Here is a 22,321-nt window from a genome sequence, read left to right on the forward strand (position 1 = left end):
ACTGTACACCTTCGCCTGGGGCTCTAGGTCTTTTTCCTGCCTGCATGCGTATTTACAAGTGTACGGGGGGCGAAATCTCTTCTGGCTCGGCTTCGTCTGTCGTTTGCAGGAGGCTCGTCATTTCTCTACCGCCCAACCCACGAAAGGACCCGCAGAAGCCCAGACCTCCCTTAAATCTGGCCCATAGAAAGTAATCTTAATGGCTTTTTTGTTGCTGGCAAGGCAGGAGCTAGATGCGGTTGCAACAAAAAGGGTAGAAAAAGTCCTGGGCAGGCCATGAAAATTGCAAAATGCATTCAACGTTCCGGGGGCCAAACGCATAAATTGTAACCCCAACGAAACTCCTGGCCTTTCTTAGACAGCCTCTGCTCCTGCTCGTGTGGCGTCTGCGGATTTGAATAGCCAATTTGTTTGGCATTGTTTGCCCAGATACTCCTGCTCCAGGAGGTGGGATGGAGAAGTTTCGGAAAATTTCGCAGAAAGGGGCATTTGCATTTCTAAGATAAAATGCAAATATTTCAATTTGTAACTTAAGCAAATTGCCTCAATGAGTGCAGCTGTCAGTCAACCTCAATGGCATTCTCCTTTTCAGACACGAGCCTTTGCTCCATAAAGAACCTACAGAGTTGATTGCTTTCAGCAATTGACCGTAACATATTTGCCATATTTCGTACTGAAAAGTACACAATTGTGTGGGAATACAAACGACACGCACTTTGGATTTTTATACATTTTATTGACGCAGTAATTAGCAAAGGACGGCTTTTAAGGGGCAAGTCGACTGGTGTTGGGAATAGAACCAAAAAATAATAAGGAGTTGTTTGTCTAACCATTTTCTATGCAGTCAGTAAAGATGGTTAAATTATGTTGTTGTGGATTTAATATGCTTTTACAAAGAAAACTTATTTTCAGGCAGGTGCACTTAAGTGTAAACCAAGTGTACCATGTTATATACAAATGTATTGTAATATTAAACAGTTTTTATTGAAAAAAATATATTAGTTTGGATCTATCTTTGGTTTTTCATTTTTTTGGACGAATTCACAAAACATAATCATATTTCACATGACCAATTCTGCACATAACTTTGCAAAAGTATTGTTTTAGCTTAACGAAAGGTGAGAAGTGCGATGATAATTATTTTCGAACAACACAGCTTTAACCCGACAACAACACAACTGCTGTCGGCAACCCTAGAAGTATAGTACTAGCCCAAAAGCTACCTTGAGGCAACAACAGCTGTAGTATATTAGCAACAACTGAACATATCTAATAGCAACAACAACAGCACTATATAAACTAATCAGCGACATAAGCAACAACATTGTAGCTTTTCCAGCAGCAAATCAGCTGCATTAGTGGCAACAACAGAATTAACAACCCTGCAGCAACAGCAACTCTCCACAAATTTAGCAGCAACAACATTAGTTTGAGAGTTGCAATACATCGGCAACCTTACAGCAGCAACTTTTTCAGCAACAACAGCAGCAGCAATATCCCAGCAGCAACAGAAGCAACAGCCTAAGCAAACAAGCAACACGGACAGCAAGTTTGCGAACAACGCTGGGCTTTGCCTTGTTCCACATGCTGCAGTTGGTGTTGCTGTTGCTATTGTTAGCAATAAACTTTTATGTCCTTTCTCAGTGCAAGTCGCACTCTTTTCTCCATTTCCCCAGCCTTTCTCCACAGCCGCTGTCCAACTGTCTTATGGGCTTGTGTAGTTGTTACTCTTGCTGTCTGTCAGTCAAAACGTCATTATTGTTGCTATTGCTGCTGCTGGTGTTGCTGATGTTGCCGCTGTTGGCTTTCTTGTACAAGCTGCGTGTTGTTTGAACAAAAACTATGCACACACCCCGCTCACCCGCTTCACGATGAACATGTCGAGCAGCTCGAGAAATTCTGTGGCTGCACTTTCAAGTGGGTGGTGAAGGCGGTGGGCGGTGGGCGCTCTGAAGGATTTCGGGGGCGTGGCCAACTAGGTCCTGACACTCTTGTTTGCTAACAATGCAATGTATGTCAAGGCAAAATATGTTCATTCAACTCAACAAACAAAACAGCAGAAAAAAGCGTACACACGCACACAAGGGGCGGCAAAAACAACGAGCGGAGGGAGCATCAATAATGCAAGGAAACGAGGAGTTTTGCCTTGATATGTGTATGCTACACTAAGAGAAACATATCTTAATAACTATATTAAACATTTAAAACACGTTTCTAAAAACACTTGCCATTTCTTCAAGATTAATACAATTTAATTATTCAAATTTTGTATGCACCGGGATAGAATTTTTAAAACTTTTTAAAATCTTCCAAAACCATTGTTATAGAATTTTATATTTAATTGTATACCTTTCTGTGTTACTTAAGAAGCTTTCACATTTAATAATTCTTGATACAAAACTGACTACTATTTGCTCGAAGTGCATGAGTGTGTTTGAAAGGTGCCACTTGTTCGTTGACTGCAATTGAAATGTACCAATGCTCGGCATTGGAAATTGAAAATTGCAAATGCCTAAAGGCCTTTGTCCCACCCACCAATTTCCTTTAGTTTTGGGGTGGTATATATGCGACCTTCGATGCGAGTGGGGCGAGCACTTTCACTAGTGAAGTGCAAGAATGTATTGGAAATCTGGTGAAAATCAAAATTGAAATGGCTTGAGTGCTTGGAAGTGAAGTATGGCTCTGGTTAACGGAAATCGCTGAAAGTGTTCTTGCATTGTTTTTGAAAAATTGATTCTTATAGTTTTTACAAGAAAAATTCAGGTAGAGCACCTCTTCAGTTTTAAATATTCTATAAAAGCCTTATATATGATTTTGTTTTTACTAATAATTTATTAAACTTGCTAGTCTTAACTTGGAGTCCATTCGCAAACCTCTTCTTTGTGACCTCTTTTAAGGACCTAGTCTCTAATAGACCCATTCCAAATGCTCGTTTCAAATGAAGCCTATCTAAAATAGCTCAAAAGAATTTTCATGGCCCCACTTTATTTGCGTACCGTCATTTGAATCCCTTTATGCGATAGACATTCATGGTCCAACTTTAATGACAGCACCAGCCCCGTCATCATCATCAGTAAACATCTTTTTAATTAGTTGTTTGCATTTGCCCAAGGAAAACTAAGAAAAATATTGCAAAGGGGAACATTGGGGGAGGGAAGTGCATTGCTGCCTTTTGGAGTCCTCTCTACCGGCAAAAATTGCATAACAACTGCCATTAAAAGGCAGACAAGCAAATTAAAATGCACAAAAACAACAACGGGGCGAAGGGGAAAAATCGGAAAACAAAACGGCTGCAACAACAATGCGGATCAACAATAAGAACAACCGTGACGAGGCAACAAAAAGTTATTAAATTTGTTTAAAAAACAATTACAAGCGCCGTAGAAAGAAGGCATAAAGAAAATATTAAAAAATATAAGCTTTACAGTCAATAAAAAGCGCCAAAAGGCGGGACGCTAAAAGAAAACTCTTTATGACAAAAGGCGAAGTAATAATAAACCGAAGCGGGATTCAGGAAGGAGTTCGGGATCAAACAAGGATGCAGATACGAACGCTGAGCAGGATGGGGATACGGATACAAATACGGATACAGATACAAATACAGATTCAGATACAGGTCCAGGCGTAGGCACTAAACGGCCACTTAAACGTTAACTTGATTTAGCACCTCGTAACCAAGAGAATCCCCAACAAAAGAGGGCAAAAAGAGGGCCAAAAGTCACAAGTGGCCACTGTGGGCGTGGCATCAAGCTATAAAAACAGATCTGCAAGCTGAAAAAAAAGAAAAACCGACCCCGAAAAGAATTGTTCTAGGGAGGGGCAATAAAAAATGGACAAGAGACCAGAACGAATGAGAAAACGAATAAACGAATGAATATGATGGCCTGAAAGATTAACAATGAGGGTCCTGCTATAAAACAGAGCGCATCCGAATTGATATCGAAGGGATTTGATAATTGTCTTGGGATATTCGTTAGCCGCCTTAGGTCAAACGAGATGAAAGAAATCTGTTATAAGAAAAAAGGTACTTAAAGTGCTAACAAAGTTAAGACTAAATAATTATTATGCGTTTCTTTAATTTAAATATTCAAAAAAAAAGTTTAAGTTATCATAACAAATGATTAAATTTTGCATACTTTTGCAGCTAGAATGTTATGGATTTATTGGAAACAAGGATTTTGTACCTAACAAATACTTTCAATTAGGTTTTCTTTTTTATTGTTTGCAGTCATTGCTCATTTTTTGCTTATAATTAATTGTCTGGTAATGTATATTTTGTTTTGCAAAAAAAGTTCGTAATCTGAAAACTAATTTCCATCTGTTGTTGAAAATCCCCCATTTAAGCACTGTCACACTTTACAGATATTATTATTCAGTAGTTCGTTTTCATTTTCTACATCATTTCCATCCACCCACTTAAACGAGCCTTATTATCACTGAATTGTGTAATTTATTTCTGCCTGAACTCGCAGATCAAGTTGGCAGCACTTCATTCATATTCACCTGTAATCGCTTTCATTTGTCTGCGAGTACAGTTGCCCCAACTAATTGCGTCATTAGTTCGGCGACATGAATAATTGCATTTTCTCGTGGAGGGGCGTAAAGATAGTGAGGGAAACATGTCATAAGTTTTATCACAACTTTATCTTCAACTTCTGACAATTGCAACAAAAAGCATTTAAAGCTATGGGAAAAGGGAGTGAAAGCAAGAAAAAATTGACTCAGAGGCAGAGAGCAAAATGCACACAAAGAAATAGGAAATGCCAAACACACAGGGAGAAGATGGAGATGGAGACATATTCATGGCATAGGAATGACAGGCATATAAGGGTGCCTAAAAAGGGGGTGGCGAAAAAAATTGACTGTGGGTGTGCAGTCCAAGAAATAATGTCCTGCGGCCGCTTTGGGGAATGAAAACTTCTTTGTAATGTGAATGACTCTCGGCCTTTGCGGATACCCACTTGCTGTTGCTCTTCTCGTTTGCTTTCTTTGTATACCCTTCAAGGAAGCAGATAGCTTTTAACAGACATCTTATTTCATAAATCATTCATAAATATTAGAAGCGTTTCCCAAATCAAATTAATCTTTATACTTTAAGAACAAATTTTAGACATGTAAATTATTCAAATTCTTTAAATACTTTAGATATTAGGGATTTAAATGTCATTGCATTAGCTTGGCTGGTTTTTTAATCATAGAAAATCTTAGAAGAAGAAAATAATTACTGAAAGTGAATTTAATCATTGGCTTTTCAAACTAAGGTAAGTTTTCCTGAGTTTTCCCACATTTTTTTGGCTGGAAAAGTTACGCGCATGGCTTGCAGTTGATGAGTAGTCGAGTTTCGAGGCTGGGGAGTAGCAAAACTATGTGGGAGACTGGTCGACATGAAAGTAAACGCAAAAAGCGTTGGTATCGCTGAATTTATCGCCCGAAAACCGCACAAACCGCAAACGGCAGCAGGCAAAGGAATTCATCATCGGGCCGCCCTTACCATCATCATCATCGTGATGACCATCGTCATCTGAAATATCACGTATACGGAGGTGTTGCGGATGAAGACCTTCGGAGGCCCAGTGGTCTCCTGTTTGATGTGGTCGCTACCATGTCCCTTATTATATTTCTTTAACTTTTTCGCCTGTCTCCTGTCTCTCGGCAAAGTTAATCCTTGGGCATCAATTTCCCGAAATAATTTGAGCAACATCAAAAGTTTTAATATGCCCAATGATAATGGCGCCTCAGTCACCCGGCCGAAACTTTTTTATTGCTCGCGCTCCGTAATTTCTTTGTCATGAGTTATGGCACCCAGCTGGCAGTATCCCCCATCGACGACCTTTGACCCGGCTCCATTATATGGCCTGCGGTCAGCGATAGTCATTATGCTGTTTATTGGGCACCGGCACTCACCTGTGGGGCAGAAAACGAGCAGCGACGGGATAAATGGAGGAAAATTCGCGACGGGTGACTGAAGCACTTCGGGTTGCAAGTCTCCCTGGATCTACGGAATTGTCCTTGTTTCAGTTCGGTTTAAGGATAATAAGGGCACTCAACAGGGGACTGCGTTGAAAAGGATCCTATACAAAGTCATTGCGGTTGACGATTGGCAGCTGATGAATCGGAATGTCTTTACGGCCAAGGAATTATGTTTTACTTTTCCAAGTGAAGGAATTAATTTTGTAAAGTTTTTGAGTTCAAAGAAACAATTGCCTTAGGTAGTTCTGAATTTTAAATATAGTAAATGTTTTAAAGGGAAGAAAATGTCTACTTTTCTTTCAAACTAATGGTTTTGGTTTAAATTAATACACATTATAAGAAGCCTTTAGCAGGAAAAACAAATTATGCAATTCGTATTAAATAATATTTGTGTTACTTTTATTCCCTTAAAAAATGAATGTAAACTAAATATTTATCTTAGTTAACTGAAGAAGATGATGAGATGAGTAAATTCTCATCAAAAATGACCGTAATAAGCGATGCTTGCCAAAATTCGCTTTCCAGATCCGATTTCCAATTTAGCATTTTCTAATCAACGACCGTCAAGGAAAAATCGCAATCAAAATGCAACGCTCGAATGAGATGGCAAGATTGGAACAGAAAGAGATCGATAGATAGAGCGAAGGCAATAAGCAATCTCCGATTGAATGCTCATAAACAACAAAGCAATGCAATTAGGCGATATATCCAGGACACGGCCCCGAAATTATGCAACAATACAGACTCGGTCTCTTTATCGCTACACGCCCACTGCCGCGCCCTTTTCTTTGCCAATTAAACGCATTTGATAAAAAACAAATTTCGAACAGGCAGAGAGGACAGAGGATGCTGCATTCAGGATCCTGGTCCCAGTTTGCACACTGCCATCGATGGGACACACCGGCAGACAGAATTAAGCGAAAAGCACGAAAGCAGGTGCAACAACAGCTCCCACATTTGTTGCAGGTTCACTGAAAAAATGACCAATAAATTCCCTTAATTATTATTTTTTCAACTAAATATATATAAAAACAACTTTTTTTATATTTTATTGATAGGGCAATAATTTTCATGAAAGCAAGGCTTTGAAGGTCAAGTTATACAACATTTTTGGTCCACAGAAATTTTAGAAAATAAAAGAAAGTAACATATCTTGGTCGTAATAAAATTTCCTCCCATTAAATTTTATTTTTTTTAATTGAAATTCAAACTTTAAAAATTACAAAACCTACATTTAAAATCAGTGTAGCTTAACAATAAACTTTAAGTACTGTGAACACAGTGACACTTTTTTATGAGTCGGTAAAGATAGTGTTTTGTTATAAAAATAAGTCATTTATGGTTCCATCGGTGTACAAAAACCTTAATGATAACCTTTTTTTCATTGTGCACTTTTGCTTTTTCCTGTCCTTATGACTGTTCAACGTTGAAACAAGTTTATCAATGTGTGAAAATTGCGATGCGCAATATGCACAGACAACAACAATAATAACAGGAGAAGAAAGAGGAGACAATGTGGGAGAGGGGATGCCCAAATTGAGCGGGGGAGAAAAGAGTGAGTGGGTGGGTGGGAAAAGTGGGAGAAGGATGGAAAACACGTCGCCATCCTGGCCGCATATTCAAATGCAAATCACGCCATCAATATGCAGCACACACTGGCATAGTCACACATACGCGACGCCCACTATGCCACATCCGCCCCCATTTCAAACGCCCCGCAAGAGGCGGCTCTTTAACCCCCTTTGTGCTCTCCAGTATCGAACGTTGCATTTTGACAAAATTATCCCTGGACGGGGTTTAATTTTGTGGTCATGCGATGCCGACACTGAAGCGCCAAGGTTCCACTGATGATGATGAACTCGATGCCGATGACAAGGCAATCTTTTCCATCGAAGTCCCGGAGTCACCGCTTACTCGTGTCAGTTGCCAGGCGGCATTTGGGCATCATTGTAGTACTTATGCTACGCCACTAAAAACTTATAGGTTTTTAATTATTATGGCAAATGGGAAAGAATGTAGAATGCCTCGTTGGAGGTAAGGTTAAAGAGTTTCGAGGTTATGTTATTCAAAAATAACTCACCATACAAAAAATATTAAAGAAAATAATTCATTCTTAATTAAAATAACAAATTCCATATGGGTTTAATTGCTTTTGTCTGAAATCCACAATAGCCATCAATAAATATGCGAAATATACTTAAAACCCGACAAATTAAAAATGTTTTTCTGTGGTTACAATATTTTTGTTAAAATAAAAGAAGGTAAATTTATAAATATTCTACTTTTATAAGTGCTAAGATATTTTTTCGCATTCAAATTAATCATATATTTATTTTTCTTGAACATCGTTAATTTTGTGTTTTTATATTGAGCATTTATTTTTAATCATAAACATGCTATAACATTCACTATAATAATGAATAATCATAACACTGAAAACATTATTGAATACGAATCGTATAAAATGGTAAAGGTTAAATGCTATTTCTAACTAAATTCTCTTTTTAAAAATTTAAAATATGTGTATTTGTGTTTCATTAAAAATTAACTTACTTTTACGTACTATTACTGTTTTTAGGGCTTTATTCTGTTTTAACCAAGCGGCCCTCGCTTAACCGCCTGCATTGGCCAGCTCAATTAAGTTAAAGCCCTTTGTTTGTGATGGCAGGGGCGACTATGCGATGACGATGCCACTTTTGCCGGCCATCGATTTAAAAGTTTCGCATCTCAGGCTCACCCCAAATCCGGGGGGCGTTCAAGGGGTGCAAAAAATAAGTCACTCACTTAAAAGTTGGGGGCCTGCAACGTTGCAAAGTTTGCTCAGTGTCCATGTCCATGTCCGTGTCTGGAACCCATGTCCTAGCCCGTCGCTGGTCAGTTAGTTTCAATTTTAGTTTTTCAGTTCGCAGTTTGCGTTTGACCGCTTCTCTTGGGGAGTACGAACTGCACAAACTGGACACTGATTACATGTGACAAGTTAATGAGTTTGCGGCCAAACATGGCTTGTTGAGCAAATAAATTAATTAGCGCTCTAATTGAGTTTATTCCGCCACTTCGCTTCGCTTTAAATAATGCCCATAACTCAGATTTCAATTACGCCTTCTGGCCTGACGAAATCCTGCAGCCCGACTTGAGCAACTTAATTTATACGCGAAACAATTTCAATTTCCACTCTGCAATAAATAAATATATAAATGCAGGCAAGTTCCCAGCTGAGTTCGTTGAACTGAGATTTAACAGTCGAGCAGTGCCAAAAAACGGAAAATTTATACTGAGCTCCGATTCTCGGTTTCTGTTGCCATTGCACATCATTAAGCGATAATTTTGTGGAGCGCAGCGCAAATTTGAGGGGAGAAATTATTGTATTTTTAACAAGAGGCCTGCCAGCAAATGATGAAGAGATGATGATTGCTGAGTCGAAACTTAAATGGATGAAATATGGACGGAAAGTAGTCGGAACAATTTTGGCTGAAATAAAATTTGATTTAAATAGCCTTCCTCTTGGTCTGAATAGCGAATCTTTTAGTTAATAAGAAGAAGTCGTTAATTTCTTAGCCACTTTTATTAGACCCCATAATTAAAACTTTACTTTTAAGTATTCAGGTTACTTATATTTTTGACTTTTCAATATGGATTTTAAGTAATAAATATTAGTTATAGGTTGTTTTGTGTTTTTTTTTTTAATTTTCCTTAAATTTAATTTTTTCATTTCTAAGCACATACTTTTTGTCAGAAACACTTTTGGACTTCTCCATACCATATTTCTCTTTTGGTTCCCCCGGCTATTATGCAGAATTAATTTCCGAAACCTGAAACCCGAATCCCTGGAAAAGTGTTTCGACAAAGGAAAAACCCTCTGACTAGGCCTAAGCTCTGCTCAGTGCAACAACAATTGATTTTTCCTTGAAAAGTCCAGAAGAACTGAGAGGCTATTTATTTGTCAATTTGTAAAAGGCAAGCCAGAAAGGCAACTAAAAAGCAAATACATTTCTTATAAAAAATAAAATGAAAAGCTGGACCCAAAAGAGTAAGAACCGAAACTGAAATCGGAAAAGAAGAGGCAACAAAATCCCATAAACACGACATGGTCACAAAGGCAGAGAAGCTGCAGAATAGGATGGTTCTTCTTAATTTTAAGAAAAATCAAACCAAAAAAAAATCGGAAGAATAAAGCTGAATATTGGACAGCGGCTGAGACTCTAACATATTGAACAAATTTCCTAAACCGGATTTCCCCAATGACTTCGTTGTTGTTCCATTTTATTTTGTTTCTTTCCATTTGCATTTCAAATTCCGTTTGAATGACTTTCCCTTTGGCAGTTGGCAGTTAATGTTTGGATTGACAAAAGCCCTAACCAGCTTGACTAATCAGGATCTGCGACTTGTCCCTAATTAACTAACTAATGCATATGCATGATCCGCACAATTGCTGGGGGCAATGGGGATTCGGTTAATTGAAGGAAAGCCACATTTGAACATTTGGGCATAATAATTTAATTTATTTTTCTTTTTGGGTCAAGCAAAACAGAAGCCAAACAGGAAATAAAAGAAAACTGAAAAACAAACCAGAGGCGTAGTTCCAAAGAAAGCCAAAAGGAACTTTGACTGATTGCATAACACTAACTAAAGGAAGTTATATAAAATAATTAACTAAAACCGGGTAAAATTCAAATTTTAGATAATGTTTACGTTGTATGCATTTGTAATTTCAAGTTTTGTGCAAATATTACTTTTGGTAAAAAGATTTAATTTAAAAAGCCAAAATATCTGTAAAAAACAAAAAATGGTGGTATTTTTTGTTTCAGTGACACGCAAAAATAAGCAAAACAACATTTTGTGGCTGGAAGTAAACACACATTGCTCTTATTTTCGTCGCATTCATTTACATAATTATAAGATAAATAAAAATTTTCCGGCAATAACAAAGGCTGAAGTTTTCCATCCTCGCCAGTTTTTGTCTCATTTTTGATTTTTCGCTGCCAAGGACGAAAATGCGGAAAAACAGGGAATTTATAAGGGCGTGGCAGGCACATGGAAATCATAATCAAAAGTTGTCCGGTTTTGAGCTAATGTGTGAGACAAGCGGATGGCACAAAAGTGCCAAACCGGAAACAAACATGGTCAGTGAAAATTTCTGTGAAATTTATTACAAAATAGAGAATGAGTATACGAATGCTCAGAGTTGCATTTCATTCCACTTGGCAGCTTAAGTGGCCATCGTGTCGAAATCCATCGCAGGCAGAATCTGCATTAACTTTTGACACTTTGTTTGGTTGGGCAACAACTTCGGTTGTCCGTTCTTTTAATTGAAATCAGCAAAGTGCAAAAAAAATTGATTTTCAACTCGGTTTTGCTCTTGGTCTGTGAATAATTGAGTTTACTAAAATTTGAATGGCCAACGTTAAGTGTCTTTCCCTTGTTTCATTTACCCTATGAAATTTTAATTCTCTCAACTTATGAATATTTCATGCTCTCGAAATGCTCTACACAATTTTCATTTTTCGGTCAAGTCAACTTTTGGGGGCAAGGAAACTTTGTTTTCAAAAATTAAGGCCAGCTGTCATTGTACGAGTGACTGAGGTTTTCCACACTTAATTGAGCTAATTGGGAAGTTTGGGAATTCGAAACGTTAGTTATTATGACAGGAAGGAGGACACTTAAAAAAATGGTAGGGACTTTGTTTCATTGAAAAGTCAAACATCTACTGCGAGGCATTATTTTTTTAAACATTGTTCAGGCTAATTAAATATGTACTTACCAAACCCATTTTTTCGTTAAAAGGGCTTACCACTTTCAGTCCAGACCGCAACTGCGAGCTTCTTTGTAAAGCGCAGCCCAAAAGATAAATTTCCCAGCGCAACAAAGTATTTAAAATTCATTAATAAACACCTGAGAGTCCCGTGCCAAAAGAGCTCCCCAAGAAATCACCAATATAAGACTGCCTTTCCCTTAATTAAACAGTTTATACTATTTCCATTCCCGATTGCCTCCGCCCTCAATTTTCGCTCTCAAGGATGCTCAATTGGGCGGACAACGAAGCAAACAACTTAAGCTGATATGAAAATTATTTCGCCCTTGTATCGACAATTAAATGCCACGCCCAGTGCATGTTGTGCCGCCCCGAAAAGAAACATAATTAAAAACAGAAATGGGGCGGGGCATGGTGAAAAATCTGTGCATTTAATTGAAAGCCGCTGGAGAAGGACAGGCCGCAATCAGCTCGGTCTTTAGTCCTTCGCCGCGGCATCTTCTCATAAATAAAATATGCCAAAGTGAGCCGCCAAAGAGTTTGTCTTAATGCCCCGCCATGGTCGAGGTGGCCGTGACCCATCCTCCTCGTCTGTCAATCAGGCTTTTCATCAGATGCTGTCGCAGCTTGGTTTTCCGTGAAAAGTCCGTGTTGCTGCTGTTGTTTTTTATTATAGGAAGCCGTGGCCATTTAGCAGACAGAATGGGGTTTTTCGTCTCTGGGCCACAGAAAGTCTGACATATTAATGAAGTTCAGGGCGAACAAGTTGCCGCAGCAACAAGCTTTTTAAATCAATTCGCGAAAACAATTAAAAACTCGACTTTTCTTGCCACGCCTTCGTTGTTTCACGCCGCCCCCTTGTGGCAGAAATGCTGACATTGCGCATACGACATGTGGCCCAAGAGAATGAGCGGAAGGAACTTGTTAAAAGTTTTCCGGGTTTCACGGCAGCATTGTCATGGACACAAATAAAAACGTGCCGGGACTTTAATTAATTGATGAGTATTGTTTTTTAAAGAAATATTCGATTAATACTTTAATGGGTTAATAATGTCGTTAAATTAGTTTTTAAATTTTTAGTTAATCTGTTTAAATAGGTGAATAAGTACATTCTTCCCAAGAAACAAATAAAATTATAAAAGAAAGGGAAATAAATTTAGTGTTCTTAATAAAAATAAAAATTGTACAAATTGTAATAAACTAAATTAGTTTTGCTCAGTGCAGTTACACACAAAAAACAATACGATGTAAACGAACTTTGAAATGGGGTTGAGAAATGTAGAGAACTCTTCTAACAGCAAATACAATTCAACAAAAAAGTTTCGCTGCGCTTTGCATAATTAATGTTTTAATGTCAATCATACGCACTGTGTGCCACGAAATATATGTAAACCGATTCTCGCGTTTTCCCATTTTCCCCAGCTTTTGTCTGTCGGCTAAAGTTTTGCTGGTAATTAAATTTGTAAAATTTCCATTTACAAGACTAAATGTCTGGGAAACTCCTGTGAATATATTTCGAGTACCAAAAAACTTTATACCCGAAATCAGCAAGAGGGACCATAAGACTAAAATGCGAAAGCACTCAACGGCAGAATCCTTTAGTCACCTGCTGCCAGGGAAAGGAAAATTGATTACACATGACACGCCCACACTAATGTGCAAAAAGCAAACTACAGTCAGATGAAAAATCACAACAAATATTCGGCAACAAACAAAACACTGACAATGGCAAATAGTAATGGCATTGCCTTAGGCAACAACTATGAACCGAGAACAACATCAAACACCATGGGAAAACGATCTCAGATCCTGCGGCGAACAATGTGACAAACGATGTGCGAAGGAGTCGCTGCTGATGCTGCTGCTCAGAAATCCTGAAGCGTTAAGACGGGGGCACAAAAAATCTAACCACACAATTGTCACGGGGTCTGATGGGTTGAGCGCTGAGTTCCAGGGCAGGCATTACGTATACGAAGCGTTGAACTCGGTCATTTTTCATGACTGGCTAGGACATGGAGTGAGCCGAAGACGATGACTACAAATCGTGACAAATTCTTGATGCGGGTTAACTTTCACATCTTTTTTCCTCTACTTTCGCTGAATTTTCTGCTGCTGCGCCAACTTTTTGGCTTTGGCATACATTCTAAAACATTTCTGACATCTGGTGGACATGTAGGGATTGCCTAGACTTAACTCCCTTATCCTCTTTTCAATTCAGGGCGCCATAAAAATCGAAGCGGAGACCAAGGCGACAATAAAATAAAAGGCGGCTCCCAGGCAAAATGAATTTTAAATATTTTACGGATGAGTTTGCAGCGTTTCCGCTGTCAGCGCTGATGGGTTTTTGCCCTATATACACGATTTTGCATTTAAATTTTCGGCCATAAATTACACTGGCCAAAGAGAGCGGTTAGAGAGGTTTTCTTTTTTTTTCTTTGTGCTGCTTCACTGTAGTCCAGCACCTGACCATTACGCAAAAGCATATTCAATGACAGCATTTTTAATGCAATTTATGGTCGTTAAGGCGACAAAATATAATAAAAATGAATAATATGCCAACTGCTGTGCTGGTGATGCAACACGTGACAGCGTCCTGCCACAGGACACAGAATTCTGAGTGCGGCGTACAGGACCCACACATTACCACCGCCACCACACCCGCAAAATTTATGAGTGCCGTAAATAAATCGACGCGCCAAATGTGCGAAACAATACATAACTCAAAACGAACGCGAAATGAACCGGGGGCAGCTCGAAAATACAGGGCAGAAATATTGTAATATTTATGCAATATAGGGTCTACCACGAAAATTAATAAATAATATATAAATATAAAAATAAACAGTCCGCTTACAAAGTAGAAAAATTGCCATACAATGAAATATAGTTAACATGAAGGCGAAACACTTCCAAAGTGTAAGAGAAATAATTTTGAAAAAAGGTTTGTTAACTTAAGATTCCACCTTTATTTATGCAAAATACATATCATAAGAAAAAGAAAAAAGGTAACATGAAACCAGACAATATGAATATTTGATGATATCTTTTCATAAAAACATGCATCTATTTCAGGTAGAAGGAATATTAAGAGCATGACATGAAAGCAGTGGCTTTCAGAGAAACAATTCAATTTATCATAACATAACAAGAATGTCAGGTAATAAACTTCAAAAGAATTTGAGTACTTTAGCATTTGCTTTTTTTGGTAAGCTAAGTTGCAGTTATAAATATAGGATGTTTACCCATAAAAAAATTTTGAATATATTTTTAAATGCTTTTTGTATTTTATTAATCAAACTTCAATAAATTTCCCAATGATATATAATTTAAAAAAGTCTTGAAATTTAAATCACTTAAAAAATAGGTTTCATTATTGATTAATTTAAGCACCCAGCATACCTTTATCTAAACCCTTTTCACATAAAACTCCCTTCCGTATATAGAGAGAACACTTGACCCCCCTCACGATCATTACTCTTCATACACCTGAGCATGTAAAAACATTTATATCAATATACACGAAAAAGCATTATGACCAAAGGGAAGGGCTCATAAAAAATTCAAAACGGCTTAAGTAGCTTCAAAGTAGCGCCAGAAACAACAAAACAACACGCCTCGAAAGTGAAAAGTACTCAAAACAGTGGCGGGGGTGAGTCCTGGAAGGGGGTTCCTCACGGCTGTGAAGCTGCAGCTTGTTCTGCACTGACCCGGAACTGAAGCCAGACCCCGAAAAAAAATCGACCCAACTCGACACGCATGTTTATGTGCTTTTTACAGCTGCTCTTGGCTTATCTTCGGACCAAAGTTTCTCCATGTGAGCGTGTGCTTGCTGGGAAATGATTTTAAAAATAACTTTTGCGGTCATTTCACTAAATGTTCAGGGGGTCGGGGTCCTTCTGGGTGAGGCAGCGGGGATAAGGGTTAAAAATACTAGGGATATGAAGGTGATGTCTGCGTGTTGAGGCTTGTTATTAGGTGGTAGGGGCATAAGTTTTTTGCTTTTCAGATCGAACTGTTTTTTGATCTCACGCGTTTGAGTATTTATTAATAGGCTGTTAAATACTTTAATTAAAAGAGATGTGCAAAGTAAACAAGGTGATGTTTAACAGAATAAAATCCTATTAAAATACCAACAAATGTTTCTAAGACCTAAATAAATAAAGAAATCTTTCGGATTTCTTCAAAAACGTATGCAAATTTTTGAAAAACGTTTTAAAGTTACATACGTTTCTTAAATTTTAAATATTTTTCCAAAATTCAAAAGTTTGTAACAACTTTTTTTTTGTGTATAAAATAAAATTTGTGTGAGACGCTAAGAAATTGGCAAAAAGTTTTTGCGTGTTGGCTGCTTTCCATTTCGAACTGCCAAACAGATAAAAACGCACTTTCCAGGTAACAAGCAAAAAGTGGATGGTGGTCGTGGAAAATGTGCGTAGCGAAAACTGAAGAAAAAACATGCAACGTTTTTTCTTTCCTTGCTTTTGCGTGTGTGTTTTTTATTATTGTTGAACTTTAACACGGCTACAATATAAATTAAAATGGCAGGCACTCTTGGGGACTCAAGAAAACATGGGGCTTGGGGCATGGCCAATGAAGTTTATGTACCACGCACTTTACGCGAAACCACCCAGCATTCTCATCCCGCCCACCTAGCCCTCTTGCACTTTGCCAAAAGGCGGCTGCCATATGAAATACATATACATATGAACAACTTTGGTTCATATAAAAGTAAGAATTTCTGGTTAAAAAGAACTATAAGGAATTTGCCCTCTAACTAAGGTAATTTGCTTTTTTAACGTAAATTTTTTTGAAACCATTTTTAAAATTATTAAATATTAAATTTAAAAATATAAATATATTATAATAAATATTCTGCTGTCAAAGTTTATTTAACTTATTAATAATTCGTAATGCTTTTTTGGCAACGGTTTTTAAAATAGTATATTGTATAGCTCTTAATTGTAAATATACTGCAACTTCTACTCTTTTGGCCCCGGTTGTATGTAATCAATATATTTACACGTAAAAATGTAGAGCAGAGCCTACAGAATGTGAGACAGAGACACGGAGAGCGCGGCGGAGGGAGATAGCGGAGTGGCAGGATGCTGAAACAGATTCGACTCTTAATAATTTCCGCACTCGAGTTGATCGAAATCATAAAATTTTATGAGCCTGCCAAGAGCCGAGTAAGTGGAGCCTGTATCTCTTGCTCTTTCTGCCCGCCACTCTCCGTCTCTTTCCACTTTTCCAGTCAGTGTGTTGGCAAAATGGCTGCCACACTCAGTCAGTCAGGAAAAGTCGGAAAAAGTGCCAACAATGCGACAGATAGACAGTCAGACAGTCAGACAGTCATGTCGGAGAGGTGGGTAACCAAAGGAGGCTGTCAGAGAACCTTTTTTAAAGCCTCCGGCTAAGTGAGCGTTAAAGTTATACTCTTTTTTCACCACATACTTGCAAAGAACAAATATGATAGATGGTAAAAGGAGTCTGGAGGGAAAAGAACAAAAAATGGGGAAAACAAAAAAATGGTTCTGTCTGAGGAAGACCTATTGATTATTTTTCAAATCTCATTTTACCTTAGAAAAAACCCAAAACTCTAACTGTTTTGACGCATAAAATAATCAATAACTTTATTTATAATCTCATATATTAAAAAAAATTATTATAATTTAAAATTAATAGAAAAAATAACATCTTATAAAAGAATAAAGCTTATAACTCGTAAACTTATACAACTTTTTGCTTATTAAAGAAAATTGGAAAAAAATATATACGTTATACACATTTTCCAGCTGCATTTCCACCTAAAGCCCACCCAGATTTCCTTAGATTTGATTTTTATATCCATAAAAGTCGAATGCTGAACATTTGGTCTTCTCTGGAGTCCTCGAAAATTCTGACATTCCCGGCTGGCTTTCATTTTTCATCATACTCGCATTATATGGCGCTTGTAGCTCCTTTTTTTCCGCTGGCTACAATTTGCCATTACGTCGATTTATGCGCTGCTGGGATTGGGAAACATTCTCCCACCGCCCCCGCTAAATAATGCACTTGGGAAATTAATTTTCCAACTCTGGCTGAGCAATGGGAACGCAGAACGTCTTTGGCTGCATTAAGTCATAATTTTCATTGGGGGAAATTGCGGGGCGAATTGATTGAAGTTTTTCCAGTCAGTATAAATTAATTCGATTGTGAAGTACAAGCTGTTCAATTAGCAGAGGTGCCTTTGAAGACCTGGGGATTCCTGGAATACTTTCATGCAGCTCTCCACTAATTATGTTGTTTGCGCAACGCATTCGATAGCTTCTTGAGCGAGGCCAAGAGGCTACAACTTTTTGCCATTTCCCTACATGTTTTCCATGTCTCCCAAGTCTGACTGTTCGGCGGGCGGGAGTAAAGGGGAAAGAAGACCATGTTAACCATTCAAAGGCAGCCAAGGAGAGCCACCAACAATAAACAACAACAGAACCAACGACGATAGAGTAAACATAAAGCTGACGCTAGGGCTAAAAAATATAAAAATGGGCTCAGGGCTATTAACTACCCCATAAAATCATTTCTTCAAAAATATTCTAATTCCTATCTTAAATTAAGCAAATGTTAATGGAAAAAATTACAGATACTGTGGACTAAAAGTAAAGGCAATACTTATTTATACAGCAATTTTAAATAGTAATATCATTATATATTTATATATCATTTTTTTATAAAAAATAATATGATTTACAAAAAATGTTCAAAATAATAATAAAACTTTTTAAGAAGACTAATCTCAAATCATAATTATATATGTTATATAACCAACTTAAACTGCAATATACCCTTTACCATTTCCTGGGTATTGGCGGCATCAAAAACAAAAGCCAAGGCTAAGGCTGTTATGTTTATTATGCCAGGCATGTGAGTTAATTCTTTGAACTGTTGAGGTTGCTGGTGTTATTGTTCTCATTCTCCCGTTGATAGTGGGAAAGCCACGAATATGCCACTCCTTTCTCTCCAAATCGCCCCCTTCTTTTCCATACTTGCCATGATCATTATTTTTATTTTAGTCGCGTGCATGTAACACAAAAATGTATGATAAAGATGTTATTTGATACCGCAAGCACACATCCTTGAAAAGATAAGGTGCCTGCACGAAAACACAGGCAAAAGGAAAGGAAAAGCGGAGGAAAGTCAGGGCCAGAAGTGTTGCATACTTAGAAGAACAATAATCGAGGGTGGGAAGAAGAGCTTTGAGATAAAGTGAGAAATAAGTGGTAGAAGTAAACTGGCAACTAAAACTAGTTAGTTAACTATGGGGAACTACATAAATAGTGTTTTAGTTTATAGACAAAGAAGGAAGTTTAAGTAAACTGGGGAAATTTAAATAGAAAAGAGAACTCGAGAATATGTAAACACCAGTAAAGACAGGGAGCTTACGTTATTAGGTGCAAAATCAAGTCTTTTGAATTATTATAATGACTTTAAGATAATCCTAATCATAATAAAAAGATTAAAGATTCATATATAAAGATTTTCTTTAAGAAAACCACTACATAATAAATCCACCCCTGAACCACCGATGGCATGCAGCTTTCCACTTAGTTATGCCCAAAAACCTAATTACAGCTACGGTCATAAGACATTACTTCTCATTCAGGTAGATTTCCGTTCGAGCAGCTCGAACCCTTGAGGTAGAGACTCCACGCTAACGACTGCATCATTAACCCAAGTAGGATTTCTTCAGGCAAACCAACCAATCGACCCTCCCCGACAATCTCATTATCCCGAAAACCAAGTCGAATTATCGACGCTGAACTCCTTTTTGGATACAAAACCGAAAATTCAACTTAACTGATACATTTAATTTTATTTATAACGCACGCATGGCCAGAGAACAAAAAGTCGTGAGTGTTGTATAGGCATAAATATTAATGCACCCTCTAAGGTTGGGGTATAGGGATAAGGATAAGGATGTCTTCAGCAGTGCTCGAGATACCTGAAGGCAAACTTATTGGCTTATTAAAGTCTAATGCTGCACGGGACTGTGTGCGTTTGTGATAATGGAGCCAAACAACACCACCGACAGGATATGAACCATTCTAGCCACATACACAGAACGAAAAATGACCAATATTGGGATTTAATTTGGGAAAAAAGTTATTACATTGGTTATAAAATTAAGGCATAATATTAATATTAACTAAACAAATTCATTTTTCGATAATAGATTAAAAATAAAATGAAAATTTACTTCTTTCTTTAATAAATAATAATAATAAATTTAAGTAGCTGTGACAGTAATAATCAACTCAAATACATTTCTTTGCCTGTGCACCTACCCACCTAGTAACTGTTTCACCTAGCCATTTAAGTCGAGTTCAACGCTGAATATTAATGCCTGGATTTTTTCAGCGCCAGCCGCTATTTAATATCAATGAGAATACACCGGCAACCTTATAAATATCCCAAAAAAAATGTGAGAAGAGAAAAAACTTTTGTCCGACAAAGTTGAGCTCATGAAATGGTCAAAACTGTTTAAGCCATGGCCAATATTAGGCATTAAGTGGGCTTTGATGAGCCATACCCATGAATAAGAAAGAAGCTGCCCAAGTTGCTGTCCTCCTCAGTTTTATGACGTTCAAAAAATCAAGCCCATAAAGTTTCGGGGATGGAACATATGGCCCTGCTCATCGAGGAAAACTTTTCAACTCAATTTTGCTCAGCAACATTTTTTGTTCTCCTGGTTTTTGGCATTTTTTAAATATTTATGTTATTACGTTGTGCTTAAATTTATGAATTTGCCAAAGTATTTAGTCAATAGCTCAGTCGAACAAAAGCCAAAAGGGAAAACAAAAAAACTTTCCAATGCTGCATATTTTATGCTGGCTACCATCGATGTAAGTGGGCCATATTTATGGGAGCTAGGTCTGGAATTTATGTCCAAAGTTTCAGCTGCTTAATGTGCGGGCAGTTTAACAAAAGGCTGAACCCACATTATGAAATCTTAATAGATGGCCGGACATGGGAAAACTATTTTAGATTTCAACAGGATAACATTAAATATATTTCTTTAAGCATCATAAAATTTATTTTATAAATTCAATAGCTAAATGAAATCAAAATAGGTCCAACAGATGTTATTCAATCAATGTTACCCTTTTAATTTGTGTAAATAAAATACATATTTTTCATATTCAAATATAAACAAGTTAATGTCAATAAACGGTATTACATTAAATATCCAAATCAATTAGATTGAAGGGAAAGCCATTAACCTTAGCCATTCACGTTCAATAATAATCAGAGCACACAGAAAAGCGAATAATTAAATTTATATGCCAAATGTCAAGAGCTGCCAATATTGCATGTTAAACAAACAAATAAATCCAATTGAAACCGAGCAAGGAAAAGCAGGTTAAAGTGAAATTACATTAATTTAATGAACATTTTAATGCTGACACTAACAAACAAATGCGATTGGGAATGAAGGTGATTGTTGTTTTCGCCTCCGGCGAATTTTCTCCGGGCGCATTTGGAATTGAAATAATCCAAAGAGGTATGTCCCGAGTGCAGTTCTGCATCTGACCATTGTTTTGAAAGCCCCAAACGACCCGGCCCCGAAACTCGAGCAGCGGCAATTTCCGCTCCAAATGCTCGACTCGGCAGGGGAAATTATTAAAAGCGAAACCGGGCGCGCTATTATTTTTTGACACTGATAAATTTACGGAGCGGAGCGGGAGCAGTGGAGCAGTAAGGACCTTGTAGCACTAACCTCCTCTAGAACAAGCGAGGACTTCATGGCTAACGGGGAAGTAATATAAATTGGTCCCCGGGGATAAATAACTCTGTATTAGTTATGACAGTGTGTGCTTGGCAACTGCATTCGGTTTGTTTTTGCCGGGTGTGCCTCAGTGTGTGCTTGTGGCTTTTATAATTGTTGGCCAGCATTTCTTTATGACCAACATAATTATGCAAATTAATATCATGCAAATATGAAACGATACAGGCCAAAGGCAACACAGACAAAAATTATTTAAATTAAATGGCACACAGACCTGCTGGGCTATCTTAGCCAAATTGTTGATTTTTTTATGGCTGCAAGCAGTGGTTAAAAAATAAAATGAGTTAGAAAATGAATGCAAATATTTCATAAGAAGAAAATTCAAATTTTATATTTGATTGGGCAGAAAATGTTTAAGTTAAATTCAATAAGAATATTTATTTTGGTAATGTAAAATTAATAATTAAAACATTTAGTTGTTAAAGTAGATATATATACATGACTTATTTCAATCTTAAAAGGAACTCAATAAAACTGAGATAACAACAAAAAAATTGATTCTTTCATTTCAGAACTTATTCAGAATTCCAGAATTCAATACAACTTATTTTGCGGTCATTTTAAGTCAAGACAAATGGCAAAAGCCGATTCCAAAGTAAGTAAATACGTCAGAGGGCACTCAAAAAATGCATTTGGTCATAAATAAAAATATAAACAAGAAGTCTAAGCCCCTGCCACAAAAGATTCCAAAAGACAAAGGGAGTGGTGCTTAACTTTTGGAGCTGACTGTCACAAATAAAGGGCAAGAGAAGGACAGAATGCTTTTGGGGTTTTTGAAC

At 37.4% G+C, this 22,321-nt stretch overlaps 1 protein-coding gene across 2 annotated transcripts in view; it reads left to right on the forward strand.

Moving 5' to 3' along the window:
- Nucleotides 1-22,321, forward strand: part of LOC108149347 — a 124,158-nt gene that overhangs the window by 42,419 nt on the left and 59,418 nt on the right. Inside the window, exon 4 of one of the 2 annotated variants that reach the window (XM_017276837.2) lies at nucleotides 22,055-22,137. The exons of the other annotated variant lie outside the window; for it this stretch is intronic. The gene's annotated coding sequence lies outside the window, so the exon portion shown is untranslated. The remainder of the gene's footprint in view (nucleotides 1-22,054; nucleotides 22,138-22,321) is intronic. 2 annotated transcript variants of the gene reach the window in all.

The sequence above is a fragment of the Drosophila elegans genome, unplaced genomic scaffold (assembly GCF_018152505.1).
Source record: "Drosophila elegans isolate 14027-0461.03 unplaced genomic scaffold, ASM1815250v1 contig_814, whole genome shotgun sequence".
NCBI classification, from domain to species: domain Eukaryota; kingdom Metazoa; phylum Arthropoda; class Insecta; order Diptera; family Drosophilidae; genus Drosophila; species Drosophila elegans.